A 19,166-nucleotide genomic window follows, 5' to 3' on the forward strand; every position below is an offset into this window, starting at 1 on the left:
TGTGCATTGGAACAACACAAAAAACAGAAAAAAAGCCAAATCTGACATGTCACACAGAACTCCAAAAATGGGCCGGCCAAAATTGGCACCTTTTCAAAATTGTGGGTAAAATCGTTTTATTTCAAGCGTATGATGCTCGTTTGAACTCACCTGTGGCAAGAAACAGGTGCTGGCAATATAGCAATGACACCTGAAGTCAGTTTAAAATAGAGAAAAGTTGACTCAACCTCTCTGTTGTGTGTCTGAGTGTGAAACACTAAGCATGGAGAACAGAAAGAGCAGCAGAGAATTGTCGGAGGACTTGAGAACAGAAATTGTGGAAAAACAACAATCTCAAGGCTACAGGTTCATCTCCAGAGATTTTCATGTTCCTTTGTCCACTGTGCGCAACAATTGATAAAAGACTGCAATGAAGGATAGTCCGAATGATGGATAAACACCCCCAATCAACCTGTTCAAGCTGTTCTGCAGACTCAGGGTGTAACAGTGTCAGCTCGAACTACCCGTCAACATCTGAACAAAACGCTATGGCAGGAGAGCCAGGAGGACCCCACTGCTGACACAGAAACATAAAAAACCAGACTGGAGTTTGCCAAAATGTACATGAGGAAGCCAAAATCCTCCTGGGCGAACGTCTTGGGAACAGATGAGAAGAAGGTAGAGCTCTTTGGTAAAGCTCATCATTCTACTGTATACGGAAAACAGAATGAGGCCTACGAAGAACACAGTACCTACAGTCAAACATGATGGAGGTTCTAAGATGTTTTGGGGATGACCCCAAACATACCTCTAAAAGCACCCAGAAATGGCTGAAGACAAAGCGCTGGAGAATTTTGAAGTGGCCAGCAATGAGTCTGGATCTAAATTCAATTTAACACTTATGGAGAGATCTCAAAATTGCTGTTGGGGGAAGGCGCCCTTCAAATCTAAGAGACCTTTTGCAAAAGGAGAGGTCAGAAATTGCAGCTGAGAGGTGTAACAAGCTTGTTGATGGTTATAGGAATCACTCGATTTCAGTTATTTTGTCCAAAGGGCATACAACCAAATATTAAGTTGAGGGTGCCAATAATTTTGTCCAGCCCAATTTGAGTATTGTGTGAAATGTCAGATTTGCCTTTTTTTCTGTTTTTTTGTGTTTTTCCAATCCACAAAGGAAATAAATGTGTATACCAAACAATTTGTAATTGCAACAATTTTCTGGGAAAATTCCAGGGGTGCCGATAATTTCAGCCATGACTGTATTCCACGAAATCAGACGTTGAGTGATACAGACCTGAGCACCAAGTGGACATTGACTTGGTCCATTACAGTGGTAGAAGTTAGATGATAAACACACAGCTCTGGTCAAGTTAGCTCAAAAATATCAAATCCGTGGCCACTACTGTCCTTAGCAGTGTTGGGGAAGTATGTGCATTAGGCAGTCATATTACATTTCAATGTAAAGAGTAAAATAATGCAATACTTACTGTATTGAAGGAAAAAAATACCAGCATGGGAGTGGGGAAATCCATTACGCAGAAGTTTACTCCCACCAGTCAAAAATCCTGCACGTGCGGAGGGGAAAATTTAATGCGCCCAGTTTAGGGTTGTAGGAAGGCAGTGATCACTGTATCAAGCACAGAAAGAAGCACACACGTTCAGAGCTCAATCCAATCAGAATAGTGTGGTCCACGAAATCCAGCAACAGGAACCTATTTAATAGTCGGTTTTGGTCAATGTAACAACATAGTACAGAAGTCTCCACTGAAAGATTTAAACATCTTCTCATTGACAGTATATACATCTTTTGCATTTCTTATTTTTCTGCTTGAAAAATTACAACCTACTCGCTGTTTTTACTCAATTGTTGGAAGTGATTTACGTTAATTTTGTTAACAGTATATTTAAAATATTTTATCAGTTTAATTTTTTTCATAACACTCAGCCCTAATCACCAGTGAACTTTACTAGGTAATGTAGAGTCACAAAGCCACAAATTATGCAACACTCACCTAAAACATACACACATGGGCCAATTTAGTGTGTCGCATTAGTCTAGAACAGCAGGTTTGGCATACTCAGAAAAAGTGTTATGATAGTTGAGGCAACATATCTTTTTTCTGCAGCAAACCTCCTGTAGTATAAACAAAATGCAGCAAGTCAAGGACTGTTTCACCAGAAAGCAAAAGCCTTTGTTTAAAAGTGGAGTAATAAATTGAAAAATGAGAATCTAAAAAAAGATGTCCTGTGTAATTAGACAATCTAAAAGAAAAGCTACTTTAATTCACACCTTTCTAATTTGTCCATTAATTAAAAAGGACACTATACGAGTTTGGACAGCGAACTTGTCTTAAGTGCAGAAACTGACATTTTTAATTGGAAAACATTAAGAATTTCAAAATTGCTGGTTAGTAAATAATATGAAAAATGTTTCTTACTTATAAATCTATTAAATATGTTAGCCTTGTGTCTTCTTGATAAACAACTCAGGAACATTTGATACATTTGCAGCCGCTTAATGATTTGTACAGAGTTTGTTTGTGCATAGTACAGTATACATTGATAAGAGACTAGAAATGGTAATCCATATTTATAACACCACCAAGAACTAGCTAGTTGAGACACTGAAGAAAACATCTGTAGGAATACAAGAAATGCAGTATTGACTATAAAAATTTCTGTAGTGCAATTAACGATTAAAACCTACAACAGCATATGTAGTTAAGTTCAAGCAATTTTAAAATCCGAATATCAATTCATTGCACAAGAATATATTTTCTGTTACAGAAATGGTGCAAACATTTCTAAATTAAGCTCTGTTTCAGGCAAGTACATTATAGAAACAAATTAAAAAATGACAGCTTGAAGAAGCATTTTGGTGTAAATTTTATTATAAAGTATGTTTTTAAAGAATTTTGTTATTTTATTGTTATTGTGGTCAATAAACAATAAGCCTACAGAATTTTATTTTGTTATTAACATTTAATACCGTGGTCTATAGATTAAATATAAAAATACCAAAGTTAAGTCTTTAATATAGGACCTAAGGCTTCAAGGAGTCTGGTTATACAGGAGCTTAGTGTAAAAAGATTTTTTAAAGGGATAAAGAAAAAGAAAATCTGAATCGTTAGCAGAATCAGATGATCCAGCAACATGAAACTGGTGATCGGTAAAATTAAGTTACAGCTAATGTCAGCAAAATCAAGACGACTTTGCCTCAGAAGTGGAAGTTAGACTGGAACAAATGCAGTGGACAGGTAAGCAACTTTAAATTGTACAGTCCCTACACATTTACAGAAACCGGGTTGCTAAAATGATATGCAAACCCTTATTCCAATTAGAAAAACAAGGCTACTGGCCTCCGAGAAACCTGGTTAACAAAGATAAGACTTCTCTGCAAATAATCCTATTATGTGGCCATGAAAAAACATTAACTGTGCTACTGTTAGGGATTGTATAGCCTGCACATGCATTTTCTTGGCAAACACTTTCACAGCAGCCATAGGTAGAAGCACTTCTACCCATAAAATTTAAATTTCCAGAGGCAAAATGTTTGGGCGAATGTATTTTTGCTTTTCTTGGCTGAAACTCTGTCTCATTATTTCAGATAAATCTAAAATATTGATGAGCTGAACATACAGTGCTAAAAACAGCAGCACACTCGAGTGCAGTAGCTTAACATGTTGAAAGTAATGCGTTACATTTATATATATATATATAAAAAAAAAAAAAAAGTAAAGTAAAGTAGCAAGAAACCTACCTCAATACTTAAAAGTAAAAATACTTGCATTATTATTCCAGCAGTATTGGGTGTAAGGCAAGAAGCACACATACTGCGTCTGTTGGCGAGGTGCAATCACATTGCCAAACAGAAGAGTGCACTGATTGAAATCCAGTAACAGAAACCTATAAAGCGTCAGACTAAACAGATTTACTAAACAAAAGAAAATGCACAGACATAATGCTTATTTTCAGATTCATGTTGGCTAACAATGATGTTTAACTTTTTTTTTTTGTGCAGTTTAACGAAGTTAAAAGCATTTTGATAAACTCCACAGGATTACTTACCCATGTAAAAGTGGAATTTTAAAACTCCCGGGACCTCATGTATAAACAGTGCTTACATACAAAAATGTTGCGTACGCCCGTTTCCATGCTCACATTGCGATATATAAAAACTAAACTTGCCGTAAAGCCGCACACACTCTCACGACAGGTCAAACGATAGCGTACGCAAATTCTTCTCTCAGTTTTGCAAACTGGCGGCACCCAGCGTCAAAGCAGTGCTACTGATCCTGGGTGGCTTCCTTTTAATTTTAGATTCATATCCCTGATGCAGCTTTATCAAATACACCGATATTAAACTCATATCGTTTTTTTAGTTTAAGGTATCGGATTGTAATCAGCCTGTAACCATATAATGGGTGCACGGAATGGCCAAACTATCCCAAAGACCATCGCTGATTTAGCAGTGTCTCTCAGTGCACCAATGACTATTTTAACCCATTGTATCGGAGTGTGGAATCACAGCTATACAGCAGCTGATCAGAAAGCTCTACCGCAGATTGTGTCAGGACCCAGAATTATCAGGGTACAGCTTCAGGTACACACTGCCTCAGCCATGCACTGAGTCTGTTTGAACGCTTCACAGCCTTTCCTGCACGAACCTCGCAGTTCAGAAAGTTTCATCCCACGAGATATAAACACAATCAATCCATCAATTGCTCCCAGTAAAATAGTTTGTACTTATAGGTGCAATTACCTCACTGTAAACTTGCATTACAGTTGAAATATTGCACAACCTGAGCCACTTGCTTTCATAGTGTACATTCTTCATTGTTTATTGTATAACTAGGCTGACCCGCATTTTAAGGCGACCGACTTTTAAGTTGACCACTTCTTAAGGCAATTCAATATGTAGATCAATTTGATAATTTTATACAAACTCATTAATTTGGTTATATTGCATTTGAGCGGTATTACTTTAACACTCGTAGTTTCTGTTATTTTTGTGATGAAATTTAAACTTTTTTTCTATATTGAGGTCGCCCTTTTGAACCTCCCTGATATTTACTACGTGGTGAGGCATTTGTACTCCATCAACATTAATTATTTCCAGAGACATAATTTTGTCTATTTCTCCAGCGCATTGCACACAAAAGCAAGGGAACGATGGGAGCACCAGAACTCTGCTCACATCATGTCGCTTCGTACCGCAAGCTGCAAGTAGTAAGTCTGTGATAAGCGGAATACCGCTATGGAAGGACAATCCCGACCGCTTTTATATAGTAAGAAAGCAGAAGAAGATAAGATAATCACACAGTCCGGAGTAGAAAATCTTTCACCTGGAAAAACGAAAACTACAAATCCCATCCTGCATCACAAAATGGACGGGGTGTGTGTGAAACTCCATGCCTGCGTAGCACTCACGGGACAGAAAGACAATCCCGACCGCTTTTATACAGAAGGATTATTATTGTTGTTGCTATTTTACAATTTTATATGAAAACAAATTTATGCAGAATCTGCATATTGATTCTTATTGTACCATACAATAAGAATAAAAGAATTCAATTCAATAGAAGAGAGCGCGTATTTATAGATGAGGACTACTGGATTATAAGTCAACTTAGATTTCCAGACACAATCTTCTTGGAGCTCTTGATATTTTTTCAGATGAAATGCATTGAAGTATACATGTGTTTGTATTATATACATACATACCACATATACATATACACACACACACACACACATTATGCAGGCAAGTACGGTGGACAGCGGTAGCGACAAGCTGGCGCACCCTGTTCAGGGATTGTTCCTGCCTCTCAATGTATGCTTGCTGGGACTGGGGAGACCCTGGATGGATAGATGTAGTACATGTTTTAATTATTCCAAAGTTATTTCAGTGTTCCTTAAAAGTTTTGAAGAATCCGCGTTCTAAGCTTACAGATGGCTTGACATTTAAGAAAGACCTGATTGTGTGGCGAATGGTTACTTGGCAAAAGAAAAGGAAGGACAGGAATTGGGGGTTATTATGTTTGAAAGAGAGAGTACTGCTGCAATAAGTTTTTTCATTGAGGGTCACGCAGAAAGCATCTTGCGTGAGGCAGGAACAATTGCCACTGTGGCCTTATGTTTAATACATGCTTTAGTTCATTGATATCATGATATCAAGTATACATCTTAGTATTTAAAAATTGTTCAGAGAGCTGTAATATCATGAATGCAATGTATTCTGTGTCCTGTCGGTGTAAGAGAAAGCTCGTTTAAGCAGCAAGTACTGATTCACACACAGAGCACACTGAAGAACACACAGAATACGTTAACTGCTAACGTGCTACTTTAATTACGATGGAATTTGAGAAACTAGTAAAAGATTTAAAGATTAAGTTTATGATGTTCTACTTTAATGAAAAAATAAACTAAGTAATAAAAGTGGAAATTACGAGATTAAAGTTGACATTTCAAGCTTTTTTTTACCCCTACTGTTTCCATATTTTTTTCTTTTCTCTGCACCCTTATATGCTTCCATATGACACTCAGACAGTGGCCTTAAACTCGCTTTTTCCCGGTGACTTTGATATCCGACTTTTTTTTTTTTTTTTTATTATTGTTATTTCGGGCACTATGACTTTCTGAACTTCAATGTTCGATCTACTTCCTTTTGTTGTTTCTACAACTGCTTAAACCAACAAAATGTTTTTTCCTTGCATCCACTTGGCATTCGCTGATAATCATTTCACAGAACACTGAAATTAAAGGAATATTTATATTGACTCGCATATTCAAAGAGTCGTAATTATGGGAAGAGTCTGGGAGGGGTGACAGGCGTGTGCATGAGTGTCACATTTCACACAGACCGGGATTTATGTAGCGGAAGTGTGTGGAAGTTGGCTTATGCAAGGTTTTCTAAAATCTGAATTTTTTTGTGCGTACACACATTTAGACTTTTGTCCATAGCCCATGTTTTAGTGTAAACACTACGCATGGCATTATGCATGAGGCCCCTGGTTTCTACCTTAACTGAGGTATTCAGCTTACTTCTGTTAGAAGCGCGCATTTACATGCATTTCACAGGCAACCTGAACTGAGCACAACACATCTCAGCCTTTATCATGGGAGTTTACCAGTTTTACTTCCTTCAAATGTTTAAGGATTACCAAGATCCCATTCATAAAAACAGACAAACATGGAGAATTGTGGAATATGGATATTTCAAAAATGTATCATTAAATATTAAAGTTTTATTTTTTACCATGCAACAATGTGGGAATTAATCTTTTACAAACAATTTTTTCAAAAATCCTATCAAACTTGTCTTTTTTTACATACACAAATATCAAAATGTGCAGGACCACCTAGCACATGATCATCAGGCAAAATGTGTGGGACAACTACAGTGTATGGGACTAATGGTGGAAGGCTAAAGGAGGAAGTGTCAAGAGGATTACAATAATTTATCCCAATACAGTGCCCTAAGAAACACAATCGATCGCAAAGCTCATGGGGCAAAATATCCCAGTGATTTGGATGAACTGGGGTGACATTCTCTACAGTGCATATGAACTGTGCCTCAAACCAGGATCCCTCACGTTCCGTGGCAGTTGCGGATTAATGGAAGACTACAATGATTTTTCTTAAAGGCTGCTGAGATAGCAATGTGCTACATATATGAAAGGAGACACTGACTCTAGTGAGGACTGTCTTGTCACAAAATATTCATCTAACTATTCACTCAATTCTCTAATCATCCCTGTTCCCCAAATTTCCACCCCATCATCCTATGTTATGCTGTACAATTTGAACAGGCCAGAGAGCAGTTGCACCACATTCTGTTGAGAAATGTTCCTCCAAATGTCAAAAAGTCTCCCCCAAAAGAGCATTTCACTAGGAAACTCAAAAAATGGATGCGGTGGGCTGGCGCACTACCTGGGGGATTGTTCTTGCCTTGTGCTGGCTAGGACTGTGTGTTAGGATATAGCGGGTTGGAAAATGACTGACAGACTAAAAAAAAAAAAAAGTTTGTTCACACACTGAAGTTGCAATTAAAACTGGCTAAAAAATGTTTATTGTTATGAACACATTTAAACAAGAGGAATAATAAAGTATGCTGTGGCCTTTCAGAATGAAGCACAAAACTGTAGCAGAACTGGAAGTTCCAAACAAAATATTACAAAACATGTATTACATGATGGCTCCAAAAACATATAGTTACTTTGGTTTTAGCTTTGTCTGTTCCCTTAAAGAGAAAGGTGTGCACCCTTTAATATACTTTCAGTTAGTGTCATGTATATTTTACAAACATTATGAATCTGCTTTATCTATACTAATAAAAGGCAAAGCCCTCACTGACTGATTGACTCATTCTAATTCTCCAGCTTCCCGTGTAGGTAGAAGGCTGAAATTTGGCAGGCTCATTCCTTACAGCTTACTTACACAAGTTAAGCAGGTTTCATTTCGAAATTCTATGTGCAACGGTCATAACTGAATCCTACTTATGTACATATATACGGCCATGGCCTGCAGATCGGTCGCCGTGTGAGGTGGAGTTGCGTCCCCCATCACCAAGCCTCCCATGTAGTTGGCTGCCTGCCTATATTGCGTCCCCATACCCACGCCTCCCACGTAATTGAGTGCCTGCCCATATAAGGCCGTCCATCAGCAGCAATCCAATAGACACACTGCCGCTAAATATTCACAGGCAAATCAAAAAGTTAACACCGGGAATGCCTGTTAAATCTTAGATTCACGAGTAGCGATTTGGGTGGTGAGATGTCTATCAAGGTGATCACTGTAATATTTATATGTCATTAAAATGTATTATCAGGTATGGTTTAGGCCAGAGGTTCTCAAACTCGGTCCCGAGGGCCCACTGTGGCTGCAGGTGTTTGTTCCAACCAGCCTCCGTTTTAAATTGGACTCCTGGGCTAATTAAGTGAACTGTTTCCCAGATTCCCTATTTTGGGAACAATATACAAATTAGAAAACTAAGTTTGTTAAAACAAAAAAAGTGTTAAAATGTACTAAGCAGTTATATGTATTTTTTTATTTTTAACAGTATTTTTATCTTGTCATTCTACTTTTCTAGGTGTTCCAATTGTTTAATTAATCTGTTATTTACTACTTTGTGGGGCTGACGCTAAAGTAGTTGCAGCCTTTCACAATTGAGTGTTTGCTTGGGTTTCTGCTCTGCTTGTTTTTAATTGACATTAAGATTCAATGAAGGGAGCAAACTGCACAGAGAAAGGGTGAAATGTAATAAAAGAGAGTTAAGCATTTAAATCCATAGTAAAAACAAAAATTTTTTAATTTCCTATAAGTGTAAAAATCATGATGCTGTGCTTTTTTGAAATGTAGAAAAAAATACTACCAGCTAATTAAATGAGATCAGTGCTATCAAATGCTGTCGCTGATTAGGAAATCTGGTTGGAACAAAAACCTGCAGCCACAGTGGGCCCCCAGGACCAAGTTTGAGGACCCCTGGTTTAGGCATCTATATCATCAGGAAGGCACCAGAAAAAGGGACCTCAAGGTTACTATTATGGAAGTTAATTTAGAGCACAGATACCGTGAATGTAAGAGCTGTAATAAAGTTCCCCTGCATACTTTAAAAGAAAGTCTCGCTATCATTTCATTTTTTACAATTTGTGAAAACAAGACATGGAGTTCCCTCGCCACGAATTAACTGGGATTCTCTTAACCTGCCGGGAGAATGGAAAAAGTTTAGACAGCACGTGGAGCTGATGTTTTCTGGCCCGCTAAACGACAAAGAAAATGAGAAATGCAGCTACCTGCTCCTGTGGACTGGGGGAAAAGGAAGAGACATTTTTAACACATGGACTCTCACCCAGGAGGAAGCCAAGGTACTGAAAACTTATTATGACCGTTCTGAGGCGTTTGTCATGCCTAAGACGAATACGATATTCGCAAGATACAAGTTTAATGAGAAGATGCAGGATATAAACGAGACTTTTGATCACTTTGTAACAGAGTTAAAATTGCTGGTGAACGACTGTGCTTATGCAAACAAAGATGAGACGGTCAGGGATAGAATAGTGTTTGGCACAAACTCAGTGAAAGTGCGACAGAAACTTTTAAGTGCCAGGTCTGAGCTAACAATAAATAAAGCCGTGGAACAAAAACGCATTACACAATTGAGAAGGCAGCAAAAGAATATGAAGCGAGTGACGCATACAAGCATATTCATAAGTGCAGCTACTGCGGAAACAAAGCACACGGTGGAAAAAGTCAATGTCCAGCTAAAGGAAGACAGTGTGAAAATGTGGTAAACTGAACCACTTTGCTAAAGTTTGCAGGACTGGGAAAGGTAAACCCGTGCATGCAGCGTGTGATGTCTCAGATAAAGAGGAATATGAGCTGTTTATTGATGCAATAAGAAAGGAACAACTGAAGCTGAACAAGCCTTTGTAGACATATCAATAGGAAAGCAAGGTGTAAAGCTTAATTTAAACTTAAGTTTATAGACATGCTGACGCTAAATATTCGCAGGCAAATAAACAACTTAATACCAGGAATGCCCGTTAAACATCTTAGATTCAAGTGCCGATTTGGGTAGTGAACACTTCGATGAATGAAACCGGTTATCTTTACAAAACGGAATGGAACTTGAACACAACACATCCTCCAAATACGAACCTGATTCAAAGAAACGATAATCAAATCCTTGATGACAGCAACACTCATAATAGTCACAAAACAATTACATTGACAATCATGTTACGTTATTTTTAAAATGTTTCCTTTTATTTTTCATAATTTCTTTAACACACTACTTCTCCACTGCGAAGCTTGGGTATGTTGCTAGTACCAAATATAAATGTAGCTGATCTAACCCTCTATTTAGTGTAAAAAAAAAATTAATAATAAAATAAAAAAAACTAAGCTATAGTTATATCTATAAATAAGCATTTATGCAATATTAATGGAATAAAAAAAACAAACAAACAAACAAAAAAAAAAAAAAAAACACCCCACTAGATTCTTGGTGTGAATAGGGATGGGTATCAAAAACCAGTATTAAAACTGTTACCGATTCCAGACTGGTCAGTACAAAAACCATCAATAAGCTTAATTAAATCTAACATTGGTGGCATTTTAAAATTCCCACCCATCCCCTTATGATGATGACACTGCATGTATACGTTATGTGACCTCCAGTCATCATGACAGACAAGTATAAACCAGCCCTTAGCCCATTGCTCAAAACACACACGCATCATGGCTTGCCACTTGTTTATTTGAAGCATCCTCAGAAATTAACGTGATGCATGCGCGAGTTGCAATACCAGCAAAAAGTTAGTAAACAGAAACTAATGTTGCGTTCCATCTGCATGTGACAGAAAGCTGCTTTGCGAATCCTACAGGATTGAAATGCGTGCTTTGATGTTTGATGAATGGTTCAATATAGTGAAGCAAAATGCCGACATACAAATGCATTTGTGGTGCTTTTACATTCAAGTGTCGGATATTCCCCCAACGTAATGACATGATACATTTTTAAATTCTCACATACCATCTTCACTTTTTTTTTTGCACTTTTACAACAGCATCAGAATGTACGGCAGTGTATTCGTGGCAGACAGAAAAAAACCAAAATTAAGGACACAGTGAAAAGTTCTATTTTCTTCCACTTTAACCTCGCAGTTATTTTATAATTAGATTAGACCGTCGCAAACATCAACTTACAACTGACCCAGTTAAATCGCTACATGCTTCTGGGGCCTCCTACTGAACCGACAGCAGCAGCAGGCTGCAATTGCCACACAGAACACATTTAATTTACGATATTCCAGCTCTTTGCAAATTTAGAATTCTTAGATTTAAACTTGATATTACTTTCATGATGACATGATGCATGTATGTTACATTTTACACACAAGTCGTTTATTAAAATAATGAACACTTAATTACACGAAGGGACGGCATGCCCGGAGTGTGCATATTTTCTGGTGAATTTCCACAGTGTGCTCCGGTTTCCTTCTAAAGACATGAAGGTTTGAGAATTTGGCAATGCTCAAAGGATGCTAGTGTACATTTGTGTTCACCTTGCGATGAGCTGTTGCAGAGTCCAGGGATTGTTTCAGTCTTGTGTTTGATGCTGGCACATCCCTGGATTGATGGATGTAATTAAACATCCTTTTCAGAGATATTGTGGCAAGGTGTACTTGGAATATAATGGATGTTTTAGGCAATACACAACACAGTGAAGTTGAACATTTTCTCACTGTTTTGATATCTCGCACTGCCACCTGGTAGAATCTTCCACATAAGTATGCATATAGTACGCACACAGATATAAACAGTAAAACACTTGCATAGCAGTAGCATCCACTGGAGTACGCATTGAGTCACGTGAATTAAGTCATAAATTAATCATCAAGACAAAATCAATTATAAAAAAGTCAGTCAGTAGTTATTCATTCAAGACGCACAAAGTGAGCATCGGTTTTAACATGTGTTCAGACAGTGTCAGTCAAGCAGCAGTCCATCGCTAGAAATCCGCGAACCAGCAAAAAATCTGTGATATATATTTAGATATGCTTACATTTAATATCCGCGATAAGAGTGAAGCTGCGAAAGTCGAAGCGCGACATAGCAAGGGAGAGTTCATTGAGAGAGTGTAGAGTATAACAAGGTCATGTTTATTATTTGAAAGGGGGGGGGGCGACAGGCATCCCTTAAAGCCCAGTCACCACCTTCAAGACATTACTACATTGACATCATCTCACCACATTATGGAGATTAGTACTGAAAAAAGTATCAAACTATCTGTATTGATAAATCGTACTGGTATGAATAAAACTGTCATCAGTCAGTCATCCCTAGGAGTGAATATGATCTTGCTCAAATAATTTTAAGTAAATAAGTAATTAAAAAATGTGTTTAAATTAAGACAAAAATACATTGAGCCTTCAAGTAAAATTATAAATATGCCAGTAACACATATCACCTTTGTGTAACAAAACGATCTAGGACTTGTCTTTTGCTTTAATACATAGATTACTCAATAAAAATTAAAGTGCAAATATTCACATGCCTACTTGAATTACCTTGATGAATTAGTTGTTGCATTAAATCAATAATAAATTAATTGCTAGTGGCAGCCCTAATCCTCACAAATGAGTCACTCAGCTAAAAACCATGTGCCCACAATCAAATAATTACTTCAATGGGGATGCGGTCAGAGATGGACAAATCAAAAGAGTACAGCTCCAAGTTAAAACATGCTGCAATGATTAAGGACAATAAAATGTAAGAACTTATTGTGTTGAATGTAGACAATATGTTGGAAATTAAACAGTTACATTAAATACACTTATCTATTCATAAATTGCATTTACAACATTGACTCCTTATTACTGATGGACACTTTTTTTTTTTCTATCGAATGTGCACAAAGTGACAATTAACAAGGATGCTAATGGCTGCTATATTCTTTATTTCCATTAACAAACACAATACCTTAAATTTGGTAAAAACCAAACTACAAAAAAAATCTGGGAAAATTAAGGAGAGGGGAATCATGGGGGGTTTCAGGTTAGAATTATTATGCCATAAAAGCAATGAAGGGTGCAGAGTTTGGTTCGTAATACAGACAAGCCAATTTAGCTTTACAGTATAAAACATTTTTTCAAAAAAGCATATTTACATTAGAATTTCCCTCCTAATTGAAAAGTGAGTGTTTATATTTGACTAATTTCAGCGTTTTAAAAAGAAAGAGATTTTTACAGCAAAATAGATTTATACAGAGACTGTAGTGATACAAAGATAACCAAGCACTTAGTTCTATGAAATTTATCAAAGGTAAAGCAAGAATCAGTTGGGTGAATGGTAGAGCCACACACACACACACACACACACACACACAATTGAGGTGTCAGAGTCTTCAATTCCAATAAGCACAAAGGCAATTTAATTAGCAGCAAAAACTGGTCACTAATTGAGAAATTGGTTAGAATGAAAACCTGCACCTAATGTGTTTAAATTGAAAATTTAAAAAAATCTGGGGAGAAAGAGTAGAACCACACACGCTGAAATGCAGCTGGGAAAAGCTCAGGTTAAGCCTAACCTCAGTAAAATGAGGACTCACAAGTTCAAAACTTAAAAGCACAAAAAATGAAGTATACGCCACATTTTAGAAAGAGCTCAATGTTTCAAACCTTAATGTGCAGTACTATTTCTAGAGCAGCGTTATGGGCAATTACTAGAAGATATGCATTGCTAGACTCTGCTTTAAAGTAATGTGTAGTGTAATGTAATGTTTATTTTACTGAAGTGAATCCACCTGCATATTATCCCAACAGCACTTACATATGGGTCCTTTGCAAGGCTCTATGGCATACTTGAGCTGAAAAGGGTATGTTGCATGCAATTCAGTAACAGAAATCTATAAATAACAGGTCACTATAGTTTTAATCTATAGCAGATAGCTGGATATATTAGTACAGCATTATCCGGTAATGCAGCAGCCAGTATTCATACCAAAAATCTTTGTGGACATGGGTTTAGAATGTAAAAGGATTGTTAATTACTTTACAGCACATAAAGAAATAAAGTATTTATAAAACACATGAAAATGTAACAAGCTTTAAGCTTTTTGCATTCACAGCGGCTGATATTAACATTTAACTCTGTTCTGTAGTTTAATGATTTTGGAGTGTTTTGCTAAAGAAGCACTCCAAACCTGAATACTTGCGCGGGGTAGGTTTTGAAGAAACCTGGCATCCACCTTATCCAGGTAACTCACCTCATCCTGACTTTGTGTGTGCATGTGAATGCACGCAATGCTTCTTTGTATTTCTAATTTACTTGCTTCAAGTACTATGCTTGTTAAAAAAAAAAAAAAAACTATGTAAAAATTTGACGTTTATTAGCTTGAAATGATATCAAAACCATCCCCTAAGCCTAAAATGGGCAAGCTGTTCACGACTTTAACAATCTGTTCTTGGACTTTTTTTTTTAACCACTCACATAAAACACATTGAATACCTTTAGGTCGACTTATTTCATTTAAAAATGAAAATAATGTATATTGTCCCTTACTGGTATAGTTGGTCAACGATGCTTGTTTGTTTATAGAACATTTCAAGTTACTGTGAAACAACTGAAAGGTATTCATTGCATAAGCCATAAAAACCGTAATATAAACTTAAAAAAAAAAAATCAGCCTAAATGTGCAAAAACGTTATGCGAAATACAGGAAACTTTCTTAAAATTACAAAACACGATTTAATGATCCGTACAAAATGACCTGATTGTGGAGGTTACAGGATGATAGGGTCAACTGGAAGACATCGTTTGTTTCTTTTCGTTACCACAGAGACACAGGAATGGCATGATGCAAAGAAGGAATAAAGCCTGGTAAAACCCACTTATGCACACACCAATTGTCACTCAATATAAAGGCATTAATTAATATTACAACCCTCGCATACCGAGGAAGGCACAAAGAACGAACGTGTAAACTTCAGTTTCAACAATCGATATTACGCACTATCAGACGGGAACAATAAAAAGACCTTACACAAGAAAAGACAACCAGGTTCCTATTAGGACGACTTATGCTTCCTTTAAGTTTAAAAGGTCACGCCCACAGAGATCCAGTGAGACGAACTTTAGTCAAGGAGGAAAGCAACCGTAAGAGTTCGTCGGGTCAGCTGGGAACTCCGTCGGCGTATAGGAGACTAGTCGAGCCTCTGACCGCGAGGATCTCTCTTTTACCACATGAGACGTGCTGTATTGTGTATAATATATATATATATATAAAAAATAAATAGAGAAATTAAGCAGTTTTTAAAGCATGAAAAAATCGGACAAAAATGATAAATGAAACCACCTTATGATTTTTTTTTAATGTTATGAATTTAGTCGCTCCTGCAAAAATGAATATGGAGAAAAGGGTAAAGCGATATTTCCATGAAGCAAAGAAAGATTTCATTTCTAAAAATGCAAGGCGCCATACACAACACCGAAAAAGACCGTGTACAACTGGATTCATTCAGAATGTAATCACGACACACCTTCACGCCAGTCTAGTAACTATGTACCTTCTGCAGCAATTTCTTGAAATATTTAGAACGGATAATTACGAAAGCCTGTAAGTGGAGAAAAAAATCCAAATAACGCGATTTACGATAATAGTGTGTATCCGGCGTAAGAGCGCCATGTCTAGGGTTCACACATGCGCATATCGCGTTGAAGGCAAGACGACATTTTACACAACGCCCTTTCAATTGAAATACGCATTTTGCCTTTTAAAGGGTTTTCAATCAAAAGTCAGGTCAGCCCAAATCAAACCGGGCATAAAAACGGCGAAGGAGTCTGACGGGATAAAGTGAAACATCAAGACACTTGCTTAAAGACAGTCCATGCCTCGTCTGCAGTGTCCACCTGCTCTTCAAACGCGCGGCTGGCGCCATTTTGTGGCTTGTGCAGACAATAGTCTCGGCTGAATCGAAACGGACATTTTGACAACAAAATAACCATTTTCTAACACAACCCCACACAATAAATCATTTGAAGAAGGAAAAAAAGAAAATGCAACACATATTGGAAATTGGTCCAACCTGCACAACTTTATTGTGTAATATTACCGTCGTAGAAGTTAAATCAGATACTTAAAACGCATAATGCGCGTAACACCGTACATTGTGAAGAATCAATGCATTTGTTTTCATCATGCACTGTAAAATCACGAACACATCGGTTTACATTTTTCATTTCAGACATATTTCACTAAAAACTGCTATTTTACGCCCGGCTTATATAGCTATATATACATAAAATTAAATTCGATGACTTCTTTCTTACCCGTACGTCCAATCTGTTGCCCCTTCTCCTTAAGATACACGGACAAAAATAACCGATGAATATGGACTCAAAAACTAAAACAGAAAATGACTATATAACAAAATAAACCACTTCAACTAAGCACCTCCGCGCAGCAAATGGCAACTGATATTTTACGGCCGCTAGAAGCACTTTACGTTGCTTCTGTTGCCAGGCGACAGTTCTTGATCACGTGTCAGAAAGGGCGTGCCAAATAAGGAAATGACGAAATTAGAGTCTCCCTGTTTTAATGGTACTACTCTCTGGATAATCTGGCGAATAGATTTTTAAAGAATGAAAAATAATCTGTGGTATCATATGTACAAGAATTACTTATGAATCCTTTGAAATCACCTATGTTTATCCCTCCAGCGCTCCTGAGTCTTCTACATTTGATTCTTTTATGTTTGTCCTAGCTCTCTAATAACTACTCCCAGAAGGCTAACAATGACAAATTTCAGATTTAAGAGCGTGGGGGTATCGTTTTACATTGCAGGGTCAGTGATTACAAATTCATAATTTTTTCTTGACTTTTTTGATTCTTCGCGCAGGGATCTAGCACTCTATGGACCTGTATCGGAGAGTAAAAATGACAAATTGTTATTAAAATGCGAGAATTTTTAGACTTAATACGAGTACATTTAAATGGAAGCACATGAATGAATGGATGGATATTTTAATATTTGATGCAATCTTCTTGTTTATTATGTACTTCTACATCATTAATAAATCATTATGTTTCTTATAAACACATCGCATTATAGCAGTTTACGCTAACTCAGAATTTTCCAAATCAGTGTTTTTTACATCGAATTATAGCGGAATACGCTAATTCAGAATTTTCCAAATCAGTTTCTTTTTTAATATAGGCGGTATATATTTCCTTCAAAAATGTGAATGATTTAAAATGACTGCGTATTAAATATTCACTAACTTAACAAGCCATACTATATTGGAAAATAATCTACAAACATAACTTCAGACCTCACAACTCCTCATTATGAAGTGCCAATACGTGAAGATTAGAAATAAATTTCTGCTTAGTAAGAATTTGTTGGAAAAGAGGATATAGTATGCGATGCACTTTCTAGATCAGAGAGGAAATTTTGTTATATGAATATTTCTGCCTGAAATTTATCACATCAATTATCATAAACAGTTCGGAAAAGTCATGAAAGTAATTCATTACCGATACCGATATGGTATAATGAGTTCCAAAATGCTTTAACTCCTACTCCCTGACTTCCTAAGATTTTCGTGGACGGGCAATACTTCACTGGCCTGAAACTTACAAATACTACAATTTGGAATATTTATATTGATAGATTAATCCCTTTTCAATCAAACTAATTCAGTGTGTCAGATTTTGGAAAAAGCTGACATGAAAAAGTAGGAACAAATTATGTTTCCAGAATTACAGAATGTGAATTAAATCGGGCGGCAGGGTGGCGCAGTGGTTAGCGTTGCTACCTCGCAGTTAGGGCCCAGGTTCGCTTCCCGGGTCCTCCCTGCGAGGAGTTTGCATGTTCTCCCCGTGTCTGCCTGGGTTTTCTCCGGGTACTCCAGTTTCCTCCCACAGTCCAAAGACATGCAGGTTAGGTGCATTGGCGATTCTAAATTGTGCTTGAGGTGTGTGTGCGCCCTGCTCGGGGTTTGTTTCCTGCCTTGCGCCCTGTGTTGGCTGGGATTGGCTCAAGCAGACCCCCGTGACCCTGTAGTTAGGATATAGCGGGTTGGATTATGGATGGGGCGGCACGGTGGCGCAGTGGTAGTGCTGCTGCCTCGCAGTTAGGAGACCCGGGTTCGCTTCCCAGGTCCTCCCTGCGTGGAGTTTGCATGTTCTCCCCGTGTCTGCGTCGGTTTCCTCCGGGCGCTCCGGTTTCCTCCCACAATCCAAAGACATGCAGGTTAGGTGGATTGGTGATTCAAGATTGGCCCTGGTGTGTGGGTGTGTTTGTGTGTGTCCTGCGGTGGGTTGGCACCCTGCCCAGGATTGGTTCCTGCCTTGTGCCCTGTGTTGGCTGGGATTGGCTCCAGCAGACCCCCGTGACCCTGTTCGGATTCAGCGGGTTAGACAATGGATGGATGGATGGATGGATTATGGATGGATGGGTGAATTAAATCAATTACAAAATTAAAAAAGATACATTCTTCCAAATAATTTTAAGACAGAGATTTAGGCTGAATATTAATGTTTGCATCTTTTGTGTTGAAGAAACTGAAACAACAAATGAATGCAAATTTGCTAAAATCTTTTGGAATGACCTATGTTATCGGAGTTTTTCAAAGATTTTTGAATTGAAAAAATTCAGTGGAGAAGATGTCATTTTAGTATT

The 19,166-nt window shown here is 37.5% G+C and overlaps 1 protein-coding gene across 2 annotated transcripts in view; it reads right to left on the reverse strand.

The window, feature by feature from the left end:
- The window catches only part of ncoa5 (nuclear receptor coactivator 5), a 32,686-nt gene extending 15,706 nt beyond the window's left edge, over positions 1-16,980 (reverse strand). For both annotated transcript variants that reach the window (XM_039735852.1, XM_039735851.1), the window contains exon 1: positions 16,813-16,980. The gene's annotated coding sequence lies outside the window, so the exon portion shown is untranslated. The remainder of the gene's footprint in view (positions 1-16,812) is intronic.
- Positions 16,981-19,166: the final 2,186 nt, after the last annotated feature.

This window comes from Polypterus senegalus, chromosome 14 (assembly GCF_016835505.1).
Source record: "Polypterus senegalus isolate Bchr_013 chromosome 14, ASM1683550v1, whole genome shotgun sequence".
NCBI lineage: Eukaryota > Metazoa > Chordata > Cladistia > Polypteriformes > Polypteridae > Polypterus > Polypterus senegalus.